Below are 17,090 nucleotides of genomic sequence, written 5' to 3' on the forward strand. Positions count from 1 at the left end.
TGTTCGTTCCTGAATCGATCGAAATCCGCGGTTTTGTTATACGCTAATTTTTTTTTGGAACTCTTTAGGGAAATTGCGTCGTGAAAGATATGCATGTTTCTAACGAAGATATCGATTATAGAATGATCAGCAGCCTTTTGAAGGTCGTTCTAACGGTCGGTGCCAATCGTATTTAATAAGGATACACAAAAGTGCCTCTGTTTTGCCTTTGGGTTACCTCGGCCTTACAGCAAAGCCTTTAACAACTAGATTTTTTCCACTAAAAACTTCGATAAGCACAGATTAACTAACGTATAATGGCTGGATGATGAAGGATATTCTAGTAATATATAGTTTATGTAAGACCATATGCTTTGACCATACGCTGGACAAGCAGCGCTGTAGAACCGTGATGTGTTGAAAATATTTGACAGTTCGTTTGGAAAATTTATGCTAGCAAAATGCTGAGGTCTACGTAGTGTCGACTGGTGGCGACCGTCTGCGGTTTTTTTTTTTTTTATAGGAACTCGTTTTTTTATAGGAACCGGATGTTCAACGATTGGACGGGATTGGAAGCGGAGATTTTAAGTTTTTAAATCTCCCGCTTTATCTCTAAGTGATCCTAATATATTGCCGCAGTGTTTTTGGCTGAGCATCGCCTATTTTTTCGGATTGGTATCATTTTTCAACTAATCTTTCTACTAATAACTTTTATTATAAAGTTATTAGTAGAAAGATACTTTCTACTAAACGAAAGATTTGATAGGCCTCTAGCTAGAATTGATTAACGTCTGTCATATGACTATAAGCAGAAAGTAGCTGAAGCTCAAGTTTCAACATAATGTCATCTACGCTTCACAGTCTGGTTCGAAAAAAAGGGACAGCTATTGTTAACTTTTAATTCAGAGTGGATCAGAATTTCATATTTAACAATTCATCATCATCATCTCAAGCCGGCTTCTGCTTTATTTTTTTACATACACACACACACACACAAATTTTTGGAATTGTATGTATTTTGTGTGTGATTTGCGCCGACGATTGTCTACTTGCCCTTGGCAATATTTGGTGCCAGGTAGATGTCCCGTATCCTCATCACTGTTAGCGCATTGGCAGTTGTAGATAAACGAGCAATGGCGGCTTAATGCAAATATCAATTTTGACCATTAATTATAGTATTTGCTTTTTGTTGTTTACCTGTATTTCGTATGCGCTTTGATCGGAGGCGTTGGCAGCTGCTGAAATATGGCCGTGCTTATGGTGGTCGATGACTGTGAACGAACTGGAAATCACGTCGTTATACAGGTAATGTATAATAGGCTCATTTGTTGAAGTGAACCTGCTGGCGATATTGAGCAGAGTCTATGCGTCTGCTTAAAAATGCGCATTCGCTTTATATTCATTCGATTTCTAACTAAATAAACGATCAAAAAACAATTGGCATGTATAATCTGCCGTAGAAACGAGATATCGTCAAATACAGTGACAACTAGCCAACTTACTATCGACTGTCAATTGTAGCATCGATACATTCGTTGTGAGTAGCCGGCAGAGCTAGACAAGCACAACTACTAGAACAGGTGCTCGGCGTTGAACATGGTAGTCGTTGATTTAATGAGGAAAATAGGTTTTAGGTGAAAAGCGTATACGTTGAAGCCAGAAACAGAATCTCTACACTCTGTGTTTTGTTAGTTTAAGTTGACTGTTGCAGTTTCGATGACGATGACAACAACAACAATGGCCCAGTCCGATGGCTGTGTAGCATAATTAACCGGTTAAAATGTATACATACAATCGATGAATCCAAGCGAATCGATCTATTTTCGTATGTTCTGTAGCAACGTTTCTCTAGTAACGACGCTGATTCCCCACTGAATGCATATTGATTTAGCAATGCCTGGATCTCCCTCTACGTTCAGTCTAACTAGGGTGATCGTGTTCTTGTGTGTGGAGGTGTACAAAAGCTGCGTTGTTCTGTGTGGGTATTCTTCGATTAATCGAAAAACCTGTTACTCCATCTGGCGCAGTCTCAGTTGTTTTTGTGGTACTTGTTATGTTTTCTATCGGTGCCTAACTGCTAGACAAATTCACTTGGCCTGCGCGTGAAAACATGCCTTGGGTGTACGAGCGGGTGTGCGAATATCAATGGTCAGTGAGGTAGATCTCTTTGTTTATACGAATGTACATTTGTGGGTCCATCGGAATGGGTCAAATCAAACAATGTAATAGGTCTGCCAATGCCGATGAGCGCCGGCTCTCTTGACACGTACAAATTGTTGTGCCTCGAATGCAATCCCTCAATGTCGATTCTCTTGGGCGCCATTGAAATTACGGTTGACCACAATTCGCGTAGAATAACATTTGAATATCATTCGGAAGAAGGGTGTCCACCAACGGACCGAAGTTCTGCGCAGGGGAAGCCCGGACACGCAAAAGAAAGACATGCGTGTGAGTACGATCTGAACGAGGAAAAACGTCCCTTGAGAATCCTCTTTACAGTGTACAATCTTAACGGACGTATACGTTAAATCGGCATATAAATAGATAAAAAAAAAAAAAAAAAACATGAATAACCAGCACATTAAACGATAAAAAAAATCGTCTTCCTCTTCCTGTTCTATTTAGGGTAATGTAACATTCAGCCAGAATTTCAATTGGTTTCATTCACCCTTCATATGTACTAAAAGGTAATTATGGTCCGATTAAATAATCCTTATTTATAACTATCTCATTAGGATCGGCGTCATAATTTCACGAATAGCGACTCATTTAAAATTGCTTTGACTCGAGGCAGGACTTAATTGTGAAGAGGGTTTGCTGAGGGTTAGCAGAAACGTTGATCAGAATCAGTGCCCATCGCCAGAACTAGTGCCACGACATCAAGCAAGAACTTTAAATAGTCGTCACTAATAAATAGCAACAAAGAGATGACAATGACTTACGCAGAGGGAACCCATCTATTGCCGCTGCCGCTGTATTCAGTCAGTGTAAATACTTGACCTAAGGTGTCTATCGGTTGCTCATGTTTTTAAGTTGTTTTTTTATTCTACACATTCGAATCATATATAGATAGTCACATATAAACGAAATACAGTTAACTCAGTTGGCGTCAGAGTGGCATCGTACTTCTTGTACTATTACCCTAAAATGGGTATTACCTGACCTAAGTCTAAGCCGTTTTTTGACGTATCGTACGATTTTTGCCCAACAACATTTACCCAATGATGTGTTGATTTTCAATTAGGCCACTTTTACCTAATATTTTGACACTATACATCTTTGTACTGTTAGAAGTATCAAATGTTTATTCACTAAACTTAGCCAGAGACAGAGTCAGTGGTCTTCATTAAAGTACGGCTTTTTTTTCAAACGGGTCCAAGATCTGCGCGAAAGATCCACCAGGTTAGACTGATAGTGCTAGTTTGCGCACTAATCGCTAAGGGGAGATCAATTGGCTTCATCCTTTAGATGTTCAAACACCTGTTGCTTCAGGTGGCGATAATCGGGCTCAGAAGGCACCCAAAGGTAAAAAAGTCGACGTGTCGTTCAACGTGCGGGCTTGATTTACATCCAGATTGGAATCATACGGATGTTTCTTAATCTTTTGCTGCCAGACCCAAATCGCTATCACGAAAGGATACGAATGAAATGCCAAATCCTTTTATACAATATGCAGTTAAGTCTCTTTGAAGACTGCCGGTGCAGAAGTGACGGAGGGCCAAGTAAACAGAACATCGAAAGCTGTAATAATCGGACGAGGTAATCCAGTAACAACTTCGCTTCCAAAGGCCATGCATGCCAAAATTTTAATCGATATTCGAAGGCGGCTGCGCTATGGTGCATCCCACGGTAGATCTGTTATGAGGAGACTGTATATCGTTAATGATTTGCTACTGTGCCTTCTTATAACTAAGCAGTACCTTTATAAGCCGTCAAACCTATATTAATAAGCTGATCACCGTCAACCATTATACTTTCGTTAAGAAAGAGAAGTAGTTTGTGTACGTATAAAGGACGTCCAAGGCCAATAGAAACCAGACAGTGAAAAATTAGTACTTCTAGACTAGCAACAGAGCTAAGTACAAACAGTTTGCTTTACGTGCGCATCCTGTTGCCACACGCATCATTCAGCTATTCTCCATACCTAGATATATAATGGCAATGTAGTTCTTTCGCCGAGGAACTGGCGCGTTGCCGTATAGCAAAAAACCTGAGATCCAATACGAACCTGAGACCTTGTGGCCTCCATCGAAAATAATGTGGTACTCATTGACGATATATGCATTATTTTTCTGGGCATTTTTACCCAACTCTAGGTACATGAGGGTCGTCTTTTGACCTGCCAGTTAGAATTCGGCGATCTCCAAATGATTCGAATTATTATTCATTTCAGTTCACCGTGCAGTTATCCTTGACGAATGCCGTTACAACTGATACTGGTAATATGCTCCAACCATGTCACAGGCATTACTACCGGTTATAGTCTAAACTGTAGTCTTTCCCTTAGGAGACTCTTACGAAATAACTGGGTGCAGGACGACTGTCGTCGTTGAGAAAAAGTACAAATCGCAGAAACTAAATAATTATTAGACCTTTGTATGAGGCACAATAGCTGAACCAAGCTCCGAACTACACTTGCAGCGCTCAGTATTGCGACATATCTATCATTGTCCACATTCAATCATCTGTTAGTATAATCACAAATCGCGATCTGTATGTTCTTGTTAGTGATAATAATTTTATTATCGTTTTGTTTCTGATGTGTCCGGCTCATAGCACAAAATAGACTGTCTAGATCCGAGTGCGAGCCTGAACTCTTTCGCGAATCCCTAGCTTCAATAGGAGAATCCCTACCGCTGCACCATAACAAGACACTTCATTTTGTTCGGTTTAACCCAATTCAAATTTAATTAAGTTCTAAAATGTTTCTCAATCAAAATAATGCCATTTTTAAATCATTCAACTGCGTTTCATACTTTAACAGGACGTAGTTATCAGAGGAATCGAAACGCCCTAATGATGACTTAAAACACTCTGGTTTGAATTAGTACTGTCATGGTTTTGTTGCGGTGCCCTCGTCGTCTGGACGCGTCGCGAGGTTTCCCTTGTCCGTCTACAGTCGATGGATCGTTTAGATACCAATATGTCAATTTATATTTCAACGAAAGTCGTTCAAGTAGAATCCATTGAAATTCACCGCTGAAAAAACCCCATCCCCCATCCGCAACTGTCAAATCTGTTCCCTTAAATAGATCTGCTAAACATAGATGATTTGTACCAGGACATGCTTAGCAAAGCTAACAAGAAAGATGGTGGGGAAGTCTTTGCATAAAGGGCTTGAGCTCTAACGGCGTAGCCTCAATCAACTCCGATCAACTCGCAGATCATATCTGCGGAAAATAGCCATAAAACAAATCTTACAAAGACTCGAATCAAGAAATAAGCCACCCGGAAGGATACTACCCATGTTCAATATGTTCAATTCATATTTTCTGAAAATACCGCCCTGTGTAATAATGCTCTTATACTACAGGATAACAATTTTGCTGCCCAAAGCCCTTTGGTGTTTGTTGCTTCCTTTATAGATATGGGGAAAAGGTGGTAAGTGTCTTGGCTTATACAAAAGATTCCTGCAGATGCATCTGAGACATGGTTCTGACTATATGGCTTGCATTTTTCTATTGCTTATTGCAGCACCCAGGCAGATCCGTAGACATTCTTTTAGAACCGGCAAAATTCGATATGCTACCAGCCTTATATATTAAATAAAATACAGCCATCACCTACGTGCTCAAAGTGTTCTAATGGAGAGTAGAAGGGTAACTACGTCTAGTCCATAATGAGAACTATCCGTAATGGGGAGATTACGTGAGTCAATATTCGCCTTGGCATAGGTAAACTCCGTTTAGCTCTAAACCTCCTTCCTAGAACAACCCGAGAATGTGCTAATTAATGTTACAATTTCTATAGCCAATTAATATTGCTATTTTTCCATAGCATGTACAAATGGTGAAGAATCATGCGAGCTATTCAAGATCAGGATGAATACATCTATCCTGTGTTCGGCCGAGGCATCTCGTCAATGTTATCACGATGCGTGACACCGATTATTTCTATGATGTTCCCAAACTTGTTTTTAAAACTAGAAAAAAAAGAGCTGCTTATTTTGTCGTTTTCTTAACCCCTTTTTCTCATAAAAATGTAAATCGATTTGATTTATTATATATATATATATATATATATATATGAATCTACCAACAATTTTCACATGACGAGAATATCCACCGGCTCAATTAGAGTAGAATGTCGGAAACTAAACGCAAAGTTATTCCTGTTTAAGTTTTTCGCCATCAACTAGGTATTTCAAAGGACACAACTAGAAGTTAGTATCCTGTGAAATGGTAGATTTTCTTGGTAATATTTCCTAGAATACTTGATTCATTCCTAATCCTTAGGCAACCGAGAGGTTATTAGTGAATTGTTTGCTTTATAGACAATTCTAATAGTAGATGAAAATCCTTCTGATATACTAGCAATGATCAACGGTGCATTCGATAGAAAATTACGTAATTTACATTCTAATCTCACTTCGTCTTGCTTTCTACATCCAATGCACGTTCGGTGTACGGTCTTTTCTTCTTCCAGAACAAATTGTGAGTTATCGCTTGGTGTCCTATTGACGTCTCTCGTTGGCGTCTCCGAAATTTTTAGTAATTTGTGTAGTAAACCAGTTGAGCTTATTTACTCTATTTCGGGAACTGTTTGACACGAATCTACATGTTACTTCATCTAATGGCTTCCTTATCAGCACTCTTAATTATCTCACGGACATATAGATCATTTAGTTGAATGATACCATAAGAGAGCAGACTTTAACGGCACGCTAAAAGAAAGTAAACTAGCTTATCTAACTTGGTTAATTCTAGCTCGCCAGAGAGGATATGCTCGCGAAGAAAACTACTATCAGTAGTGGTCAATCTGTGAGTTGGAAACATAAGAATGTCTAAAGCCGCATGCGTGTAAAGTTCAGCATTAACAAAGAAAAAATCTATTCAAAAAGGCACGTATTTGTGGAATTTAGCATCGAAAAGAAATAGGAACATCAAACAGTTATGCCAAAGGGTCTCGACATACCCTGCTATCAACTGCTAACTTTTCCTTGTGAGTGAACTCGGAACGCGTTAGGGCCAACGCCCGCTAATTCCGCGATAACCCTATCAATAGAGCCGTTCTGGCAAGACTTAGCATCTGGTCGGTAATTCATTTGCAAGAGTGAGTACAGAATCAGAGGGCTACAACGAACGAGCTATACAAAAGTGTCGTTTGTCCGGAACAAATAGTGCGTTCACGAATCCTCATTGAAACCGATAAGTAAGTTCAAAGTTAGGTGGAAAAGGTATCGACGAGCAAATGTCACTCCACGATAACAGTCAACCACTACCTACGTACTACAATGTTGAATGGTATACAAACATCTCAAATCCTTTTTTTATCAATTCTAATTGAAGGATGTACAACTCTCATGGCTTCGATTCGTGTCAAGATCTTCCTGTAGGAGGTCAGAGCTAAGCGATTGTTTGGCTAACAGATCTGTCCATGTTACCGTCCGATTTCTAAAAAAAGAGACCGCGTAAATCTTTAAAGTGCAGTCTCCAAATCAACGATCATAATGTTATTTTTGCAATCTCTTTAATTAGAAATAGCAACCTGAGATCTCATATACGTACTCATATAACGCCTAAATATATTATAGCGGCTATACGTAAGCATCTGCTTTGGACAAACAACTAACAACGAACTTATCAGTTAGTAAATGTTATCTGTTTTGCTGAAGAATATATCGTACGATATCATATGATACGTAAATGTAAGTGCATTTGAAATCATGTTGACGCTTAATTATGTAACATATAAAGTACGATAATTATGGCTGGGGTTGTTCATATATATATATATATATATATATATTTTGTTTTTGTCAACAGTAAAACTATTCTGGGTTGATGTCGCTTCGAACGATAGAGCCAAAATCGGCCGAATTTTTTTTAAGCACGTAACGTATTTGTATTGACTGTAATGTCTTTCAAAGGACATCGCGAAGCGCAATGGAGAAATGGCTTGTTCGAGCGGCGACGGACTTGAATGCACACAGATCGTTAATGCCCATTTACTCGCTGTCTGTCTCTCCATTTATGTGTTCGAGATCATTGTCCAAGTTATCCTCCTAGCGGAAAAGCTGTTCCGTTCGATGAACGTTGATAATATTGACTTCCCTTCGGTGTCAGCGCACAACTCCTTAACAAAATAAAGCTTCAGAGCCAAAGATACGTTGCTGGTAAATGGTTTACGAGACGTTCGTTTTTGTTTAACAACAACGTTTTTGAGCTGTTATCTCGTTTCCGTCATAGCATTGCTGTGTTTATTGAGCATCATAATAATTTTGCTCACATTGATTATCTACTGGCTTATTCGACTTAATAGTAAAAACTGATGGGATTCCAGGTCTTAGTTACGACGAGTTACGTCAGAGGTACATACTAGAATCTCCTTTTTCGCTTCGTATTTTCGCTTGATCGCTTCGTATAGGGCCGAAACCCTTTAGCAGGGACGGTAGTATCGATTCTGGTCAAACTACGTTTTATGCGATGCTCTGATATGGTAACGCAACTGATTTAAGAACAACACTGAGTCTTGCTTTATAACCGAACCCGAAATCCTATAGCCGCAAGACCGACGACTTGTTCGTTTCCACTGATGGACGAATGAGCTGGAAGTTTGGAAATTTACTTTTTATCATATTTATGTATCGATACTCATTACGAACAGCTGGCTACTTATTGAATCAGTCACCTATTAGCGCATCGCAAGGTGTCAATTCTTCTTGTTATAATGTCGCTTTGTCGCTTTCCCTGATCGATCAATTCATGGCACTAAAATCCTCTGCCCAACATTTATAGGGTTTAACGTGACCAATTTGTTAGTTATGTACTAAAGGACCGTCAAGTTGCACCACTCGTATTACAAAAACATATATTACCACGGAAAGCATCTATTATTTTTTTGTGCTGTTTTGTTTGATCTATATGTGTGAATACCGACGGCTATGCGACGTTTTCGTTGAGCTGGCCTAGTTTTTCCGTTGGCCCACCCACGTGCCATCCTATTGCGTGCCTTTACCCGCCCTTTAATGTTGTCTACGGGGTTGATTTCAACCTCATTATTGCACAAGTGGCTATTTACCGACACTCGCCGCTCACGTTTCCCGATCAGCAACAGGATGAGGGGGGTAAAGGATTAGAGAGAAAGAGGAGACGAAAAGATTAGGAGTGACAGCGAATGGCCCTTGTTGCTGGCCAGCTGCCATCGTCGTGATCACCATACAGATACTACGCTACAGTAATACTAGGCGGAACTACGAAGTTGAACCCAGCGTAACGTTCACTCATGCCATTCATGTGTACGTATTCGAAGATAATATTATATATTCAGCATAATGTGTAAAGAGTGTTAGTCGCAAACGTCCTTCAACCAGTGGCAATCGCGGCCTGTTTCAGCTTTTGTCTGTGTTCTCCCTGTTTCCGACCCTGCGAGAAAAAGTCTGCAGAATCAGCAGTAGCAGTAGCAAAATAGCAACTGGATCGGCTGGCGTGGCGGCAGCAATCGACGCGACGCGGCTCAACATAAACCATAATGGCAATAGCGGCAGCAGCGCGGAGCTAGTACCATCAATATATCGGACTGGCCGTGGCAACTGCAGACAAAAATTCCCTGGCGGAGCAGCATCCGGCCGGCCGTTCGTCCATCAGCAACAGCGTTGAACTGCGACGCTCAACGCCACTGCGATTGTCCCCTTCAGTCCATCGATGCGTTGAGTTGTCATTCTATTCCGCGAGTGTTCTCTCCCGCTGCACTGGATTAGCAATAGGACTAACGCAGATACGAAAAAAAAACGCGACATGTTGCTGGCCTTTTTGTTGCTTGTTTGCCTTGGCTAAGCTCTTGATGGTCCGGCCGTGTCCAACGGCCCGCAGGTGGCCTGCGTCCACGAGAAGGAAGAAACGTACTTAGTCCGCCGCCGCCACCACCACCGCCGCTCTATCCTTTGAGCGAGTAGCCCGGCTGGTACAACAACGGCCAGCCAGCAGCGCAGTACCGAGAACGCCAACTATAAACTACTATTTCTACTATACACTGCGGCGGACGGCGACTGTGAGCGGCGACCGATACAAACAGCAAAGGGTGTGCGTCGAGCCGCGGAGCGTCGCACTGCGCGCTTCCACCATCATCACCGTCTCACTAACGGCAAGGGATCGAGCCGGAGAGGGCATTATCGTCACCAGCAGCAGCGGTAGCCGACTAGTCCAACTAGTCCAGCAGCGGCGCGATGCTCATCGACGCCGTCGTCAGCACCAGCCGCTGCGTCTGCGTCGGCGCTATCACCACCATCGGAGGAACGATACAATGTTATAATTTGTATCCGAGAACGAGAGAAGTAACGCAGGAGCACGTCATCATCATCAGCGTCATCGCTGTGATTTCCATGTCGACCGCCGACACCGATGGCGTTTTTGTTGTCGCTGCCGCTGCGGGCGGCGGCAACGGCGGCGCCGGCCACCGACGAGTCGTCGGCTGCTTCTAGCGGCAATGGTCTGCTTCTCCGCCAGTTACGTTGCGTTAACGTTAGTGCGGCGCGCGGTACGTTAACGCGCTCTGACGACGGCGGAGCGGCCGCACCGCCGCCGGAACGGAGGTCTCTCGCTGCTTAATGCTGCGTTCTTGCTGCTGATGACGATGTTGTTGTTGCTGATGAGAATGGTTATTGATGCCGTTGGTTGCCGACGCTGCGGGCGGCGCCTTGGCCAGAAAACGCGTTAACCAACCAGCCAACGGACACGCGGTTGGACGTGCAAAAAGAGAGACGACGGAGTGATGGCGGCGGCCTCATCAGCGCGCTGCTACGACGCACTGGAATCAAGTAGACTACAACTGAACCAGCAGACTACTAGACATTTCTTCTCCTACCATAGCTACGTCTACACTGACGACTATCGTTGTGTTGCTGTTAGTAACGGTCTTTCTAGAAGAGTCTCCAGCGACGCTGCGGTTACAGCTGCTGCTGCTGCTGCTGCTGTTCCGTTCCGGTAACAGCAGCAGCAGAATGGCAACAGTCGTAGTAATGCTACTTGAACTATTAGCGACTACTAGTAACAGTAGTGGAGTTGTATTGCCGCTGCTGCTGCTGCGCTGGCGATGGCGATGGCAAGGCGGCTCTCGCCGCCGCGACTGCAGCTGCGATCGCCGCAGCGGCGGCAGCAGCTGCGGTGATGGTGGCAAACATCGGCAATAGAGTAGCAAAAGCAGCACCGCAAGTAAACCAGTGGTCGTAGAGACGGGAACGGAGACGGCAGCGGCGGTAGAAACGACGATGACGACGCGTCCAGCAGCAATCCAGCACTGGACGGGCTACAAACAACAGAGTGAAATAGAACGAAACAAAAAGACGGCAGCAAGCAGGAAAGACAGACATACAAACAGGTGGAGAAGCGGTAGTCTGCGAATCGTAGAGACAGAGCCGGCGACCGCCTGGCCAGGCAGTCGCCGGCTAGCAGACAGGCAAGCGACCTGCCGCCTATCAACATCCGGTAGACAGGCGAGCGATCGCTAATAACAGGCTGAATCGAAGGACCGTGAACAATTGTACGAACAGCAGCGACAGCGACATCCTCAACCGGCATCATCATCAGTGGCATCGCCATCGTTGTAGTCATCGGAAGCCGCACAGAAAAGAACGACGATTATGCAACAAGTGCGACGCTTAAAAACGCTATTAGCCGCGACCACGATCGCAACGACTGACACTTGCGCGACGATCGGACCAGCGGTGGCCGCTGTCGAACGTTTTCGCTGCATCAATACATCCACGTACGTGTCGTAGAAAAGGCCGCTCGCCACCGCTTCTGGCAGTGCTGCCATGCCTGCAGCGAATATGACTAACCATCGCCATGTTTCTACCACTACGGTAGGTGCTGACATCTGCATCGGCGACAGCAGCAGCAGCAACAACAGCAGTTGCATGAGGAGCAACTTCGTCGACGTCAGTATAGCAACAACAACAACAACAATAATAACAATAGTTGACGTTAACGTCGAAGATAAAGACGCGCAATAACGCAGTGCAGCGCGAAGCCATGTGACACGTTTGTTTGCCGGTCGGACCAGGATGCGCCGCGCTGGATAGCGCAGCACCGCGTGTTCCGCGTCTCGACACGACGCGAATCAGCGTTTGACGCTTGGTTTGTAGCAGGGCCTGGTCAAGAGCTGACTCGAGCGACTTTGGCCGGCCGGGTTGGCGGTGGCCGAGCAAGGAACCACCGGCCATTCGTCTGTCAGTGCCATGACAATTGGCATCATCGTAACAGCTGCCACGGCTGTTGTTAATAGCCGCCGTCATCGTAGTGGTCGCTGACAGGAGAAATAGCTCTGGTAGCCTGACCAGTGGTAATGTAATTGTTGGGTGGAGAGTGGTTAAGCGAGCAGTGAGTGAATATCGGGCGGTTTGTGTTGCGACAGATAAAAGAAAAAAACCGTAAGCGTTCGTTTATCGCTAGCTACTACCGCCTACGGAAAACACGCGCCCACTAACAGACAGAGAATGGAATAGAAATTCCTGATCGATGGGCGACGGAAAAAGACAGGTGCGCGCACGCGGACCGAAGACAACGCATGCAGAAAAGCCAATACAAAATGGTGGTGCGAGTGTTTCCCTAGGAGGAACGACGTTTTCCGTTGAGAACGTCTACTGAAGATGTCAACGTTACGTCGACAGAAAAGTTTCTCTCCTGCGTGGTGACAACTCCAGTTGAACTGAGCACCATGAAACGAATGATCGGACTGGATACTTGGTGAATTCATACGAGTACAGAGGATTTCGAGCATTGACAAAACCTATCTCTATGTTTGGAATCGAAATGCGTTGATTTGCGCCACAATGATACCCTTATAAGCCATCTAGCGAGAGGTCAATGGGCAGGTTGATCATAGTCCTAAGGATATATCTCGTTTTCTTAACGATTGCGCAAACAATCTGCTCCTGAATATGGTATAGTGGTGAGTCCCGTTAAGCGATAACTGGTAATTAAAAAAGTGGTATGTATGATAATTATGTCATGCATAAACTACAGTTAACGGTGTCGTTTGATTCAGCTTAATTCGTCTACAAATCTAATGGAAGTCAGGACCTCGAAGCTATCTACAATGCACTCTGTTAGAAAAGCAGCGCACGACGTGGGAACTAAAACACCTCGGGCTAGCGGCGCATTTGTGTTTGAGATAACTATCCTTAGTTTCGCGCATAAATAAAAGGCGGGACCGAATCCCTCTCAGATAAAACCAGAAATATTGCATCGCTAGAAGTGGTGTCCCTGTTATTAGCGCCGATTGTACCGGTTAATGCAGTGTTTATTTCAAACGGGTAGTTGGACCGATCTGAACTCAGAAGAGTTCGGAGAGTTTCGATTCATTCGGTTACTTGCAAAAGCAGTTGGCAGCGGCGGTTATGGGGGCGACAGCTGCTGGGACGCTGCCGCTGCCCCCGTAGGTTTGTGGGCCAAGCGTTTTGAGGAATGTACGATGGACTGTGCGACCTCAAAAAAAAACCTATCACCGATTTGATATAAGAACAACAGTGGCGTTCTTCGCGGTTTTGTGCAGCATGGCTAGTGTTCTGCTTCGTCCGTGACTTTCGGCCCGGCTTCTTCATGTTGCTGTGGCGATACTCGCGAATAGGGCGGAAAGAACGACGGAGAACCGTCGATGTAGCTTTGAATTAGCGGTAATTAGCTAACAAGGACAAAAAAAAAAAACAAAGAACGATTTCGAGTGTCAAAGAAAAGGGTTTGTTTTAGCGTCGAGAACTACTTAAACATAGTTCCAATTAAAGAGAGTGTATCAAGTGAAATAGGACTAAACGAGTGCGTAATTGACCAGTAGAGTTATTGTCATGACCGAACGTCTAGCAAACGGACAAACAGACAATGGCGCAGTAGTAAGTAACCAGTAAACCCATTTAAATTACGATTTAACACGTGTGCAAGATGCCGTTTACGCATTGCCAACTTAGTAATGTACGTCGCGAGTAAACGACTGTCGTGTAACATACAGACAAGTCACCTGCATCTATAACTTCTATACACAACCTCTAAACTTCATACATAAAATCTAGGTAAAACTAGGCTTGCCGTAGGTGTTGTTTTCAGTTTAGCAGTTCATTGCTGCCGAATTCGTTAATTATTTAAATATATACATACATATATATATATATATATATATATATATTTTTTTTTTTTTAAATTCAACGACGCGCCATTGTCGTACAGAATATCGTTGTTACAGCACAACAAAATCGGCTTCTAAGACCAGCGAACATGCAATCTCCTCTAAAACGATTTGTATATTATAGACCATGTATAAACAGCTTTGGCGCTGACATGTTAGAGATGAAGTACAATTCATTTGTTTATCATTTACGCCTTCGGTAACAATTTACCATGAGCAACATAAGCAGAAAATCTTCTAATTATAAGGTAATTGTATATTGTACGCGAATTACGGTGACATGCTAAACAGAAATAGTCTCAACCTGCTTCTATCGACTGCGATAAGCTGCCTGACGATTATGTCAATGAAACGAATGAACGACTGGTTGAGTCGAATCGGTGTGGGATACTGCCGCGAGAACCGGGCTAAACAGGCGGCGTTCAATCTGGCCTACTTCATATATAATCTATTATATATATAGTTTTATCATCTGTGATGAGAGAACCAGCCACGATACCACATAAAACTGAGTTTGAGCGCGACTGTGGCAGGAAGCCAAAACAGTAAAGATCACAAATTTCATCTCGTACGCATTTATAAGTGCGAAACAACAGCTTTTTTTCAGCGTATTTTTTCTGCATCCCCCGCCATCTTTTTTCTTTGCGCCTTTCTGCCTCAGTCACTTGCGATCGGTTGAGAGAGTTCATGGGCTCCTAGCCGGCCGATAGGACGGCGTGTCAATGAGTCTCTTGCTCAAATACAGAGCAAGAAAGGCTTCACCGACGATAAGCAGTGGCAGCAACTGTAGGAAGCATTTGACGGCATTATTGGTTGTGGGGATTGATGGCGTCACGTACTCGATTCGAGCTGATTGTGATCAATCAGCAAACCACAACGATTGACTGGGTAACCATGCATATGCTGATATCGACAACAGGGAATGAATTGATGTGCTAGTATCACTAACTAGAAGCTTTTAATGCTTTTGGCTCTAAATAAGAAAGGTAACAACTGTTATTATATTAGTGCGTGGCAACGATCACTTAGAGGAACGAGTCGAACCACTGGTACATTATAATTTGACGTTTTAATCGGCGGTCCGCCGAAAGATGGCAATCGTTCGCAATGGGCAGGTAGATCAATTTTTTTTTTAACTGCTAAGGAACGGTAAGTGGCTGTTGACCGTTTATTACGTTACTATGATTCGCATATTGGACAGTTTGTGTTATAATAATTATCGTTATTCCAGGGTCAGTGAGGCCAATCGGCGACTATTGCGTGCACGAGAATACAGGCATGCACGTCATTGTTTTTTGAATGGTATCGTAATAACATGTACGTACATGGAGTGGGTTTTGACGTCCGTTCTGGCCTTGAAAGCGTACAGGTGATGAGTATTTAGCTCAGCGGCAGATTTTCGGCCGAAAATAGATAGTATTCCGTTTAATTAAATAGGCAGTTATTTCTTAACTGGTTAAAACGTTAGGTGCAGAAAAATTGCTTCCATTGCTAAGTCACCAGGAATACAGAGTTTGTGCCGAACTGACGTTTACGCGTGATCGATAGAGGATAGTCCTCTGATGAATGGTTTCGTTGACAATACGTTGTCCATTACGAGCATATATACTAACTGACGCTTGTGACTTGTCATATCTTAGACATAAAAGGGCCGGAAATTTGACTGATCTTAGTAGAACTTTTCTAACGGCATCTCATTAATCGGATAAACGTCTAAGGACACAGATAAAGCATATACACTCCGGTTTGGACTACACAATTTCAAATAAATAATAAAGCCTAGTAATACGGGAGGAATGACCTTTTATGAATAGTTTAATTGAACTTTGATTACTTCAGAAATTCTATTGAGGTTTCCGGCCGTTCTTGTAATTTGTCCCTTTTTCTGCGCTCTCTTCTCTGCTTGTATTTTTTGCAATTTTTGATTTTTCATGCTGGTGTCTTTTAGGCGGGGCACGTCATAAGTCATTGCTTGAGCACATAATAGAGTTTGTTTCTGGATATAGGACGATCTAACTTTTCTTTCGTTACTGCAAGACGTAATAAAGGGACCTCTCACTTTATCGCCAGTATTTAATCTTCTCTAGCCGTTACTATCTCTAAGATCTATCTCTGCAGCTTAGGCGACTGATGTCAAATTTTGAAAAAAGAATGCTTACGCTGGTGTCCTATACCAGACTAGCGTATGTTTTTTTGTTGACTATCTTATGTTATATCGTAAACCAGTGCCATCCGTAGTACCTGATTGTACTCTAGACCAACAAAGGCCTACTCTCCATTATAGTGTGTGACGCAATACGTAACGATTTCACAAAAATTTAGCAAACGTAAGGGCGATCATTGCGGGCCAAAAAAAAACACCAGGCAAACTCGTAACTTAATATATGGGGACTTGTCGGATATAAGTCTATCGAATGTAACATAGGTTGTTTCATGGCTAGAAGGTGTGAACTGAGCAAAGGCATAAATAGTACAAGAGTTTATTATTAACGTTGAGATCTACGGGAATGATAATTTTTTAGCTCATTCTAAAGTACATACAGTTTTATAACATGAGACCGTATAGATTAGTTAGCTTCAACACAGCGTAGCAAACGTAAAACCATCCGGTTCGATATGAGATAAGCTAATAAAGGATTTTGTAACGTACAGAAAATGCATACAATTGTGTAACTGTTATCCTAGCAAATTTTCTGCTAATACTGAAGTAGTATCGAGGAATATAGTATCACTAGCGTAAAGTTTTACCGTAAAATGTTCGTATTGACTTTATAAGC

At 42.9% G+C, this 17,090-nt stretch overlaps 1 protein-coding gene and 1 long non-coding RNA gene across 5 annotated transcripts in view; both read left to right on the forward strand.

Moving 5' to 3' along the window:
• The first annotated feature begins 26 nt into the window (after positions 1-26).
• LOC147755294 (uncharacterized) lies at positions 27-8,165 on the forward strand. The gene is made up of 3 exons (XR_015329287.1): positions 27-155; positions 1,215-1,284; positions 8,069-8,165. It is a non-coding gene; the product is annotated as an uncharacterized LOC147755294 (long non-coding RNA).
• A 1,207-nt stretch (positions 8,166-9,372) lies between these two features.
• The window catches only part of LOC111250970 (uncharacterized), a 67,428-nt gene continuing 59,710 nt past the window's right edge, over positions 9,373-17,090 (forward strand). For 2 of the 4 annotated variants that reach the window (XM_086991402.1, XM_086991403.1), the window contains exon 1: positions 9,373-14,023. The gene's annotated coding sequence lies outside the window, so the exon portion shown is untranslated. The remainder of the gene's footprint in view (positions 14,024-17,090) is intronic. The other 2 variants (XM_086991404.1, XM_086991405.1) reach the window with 2 other exon arrangements.

This window comes from Varroa destructor, unplaced genomic scaffold (genome assembly GCF_002443255.2).
Source record: "Varroa destructor unplaced genomic scaffold, Vdes_3.0 BEIS01000005.1, whole genome shotgun sequence".
Taxonomy (NCBI): domain Eukaryota; kingdom Metazoa; phylum Arthropoda; class Arachnida; order Mesostigmata; family Varroidae; genus Varroa; species Varroa destructor.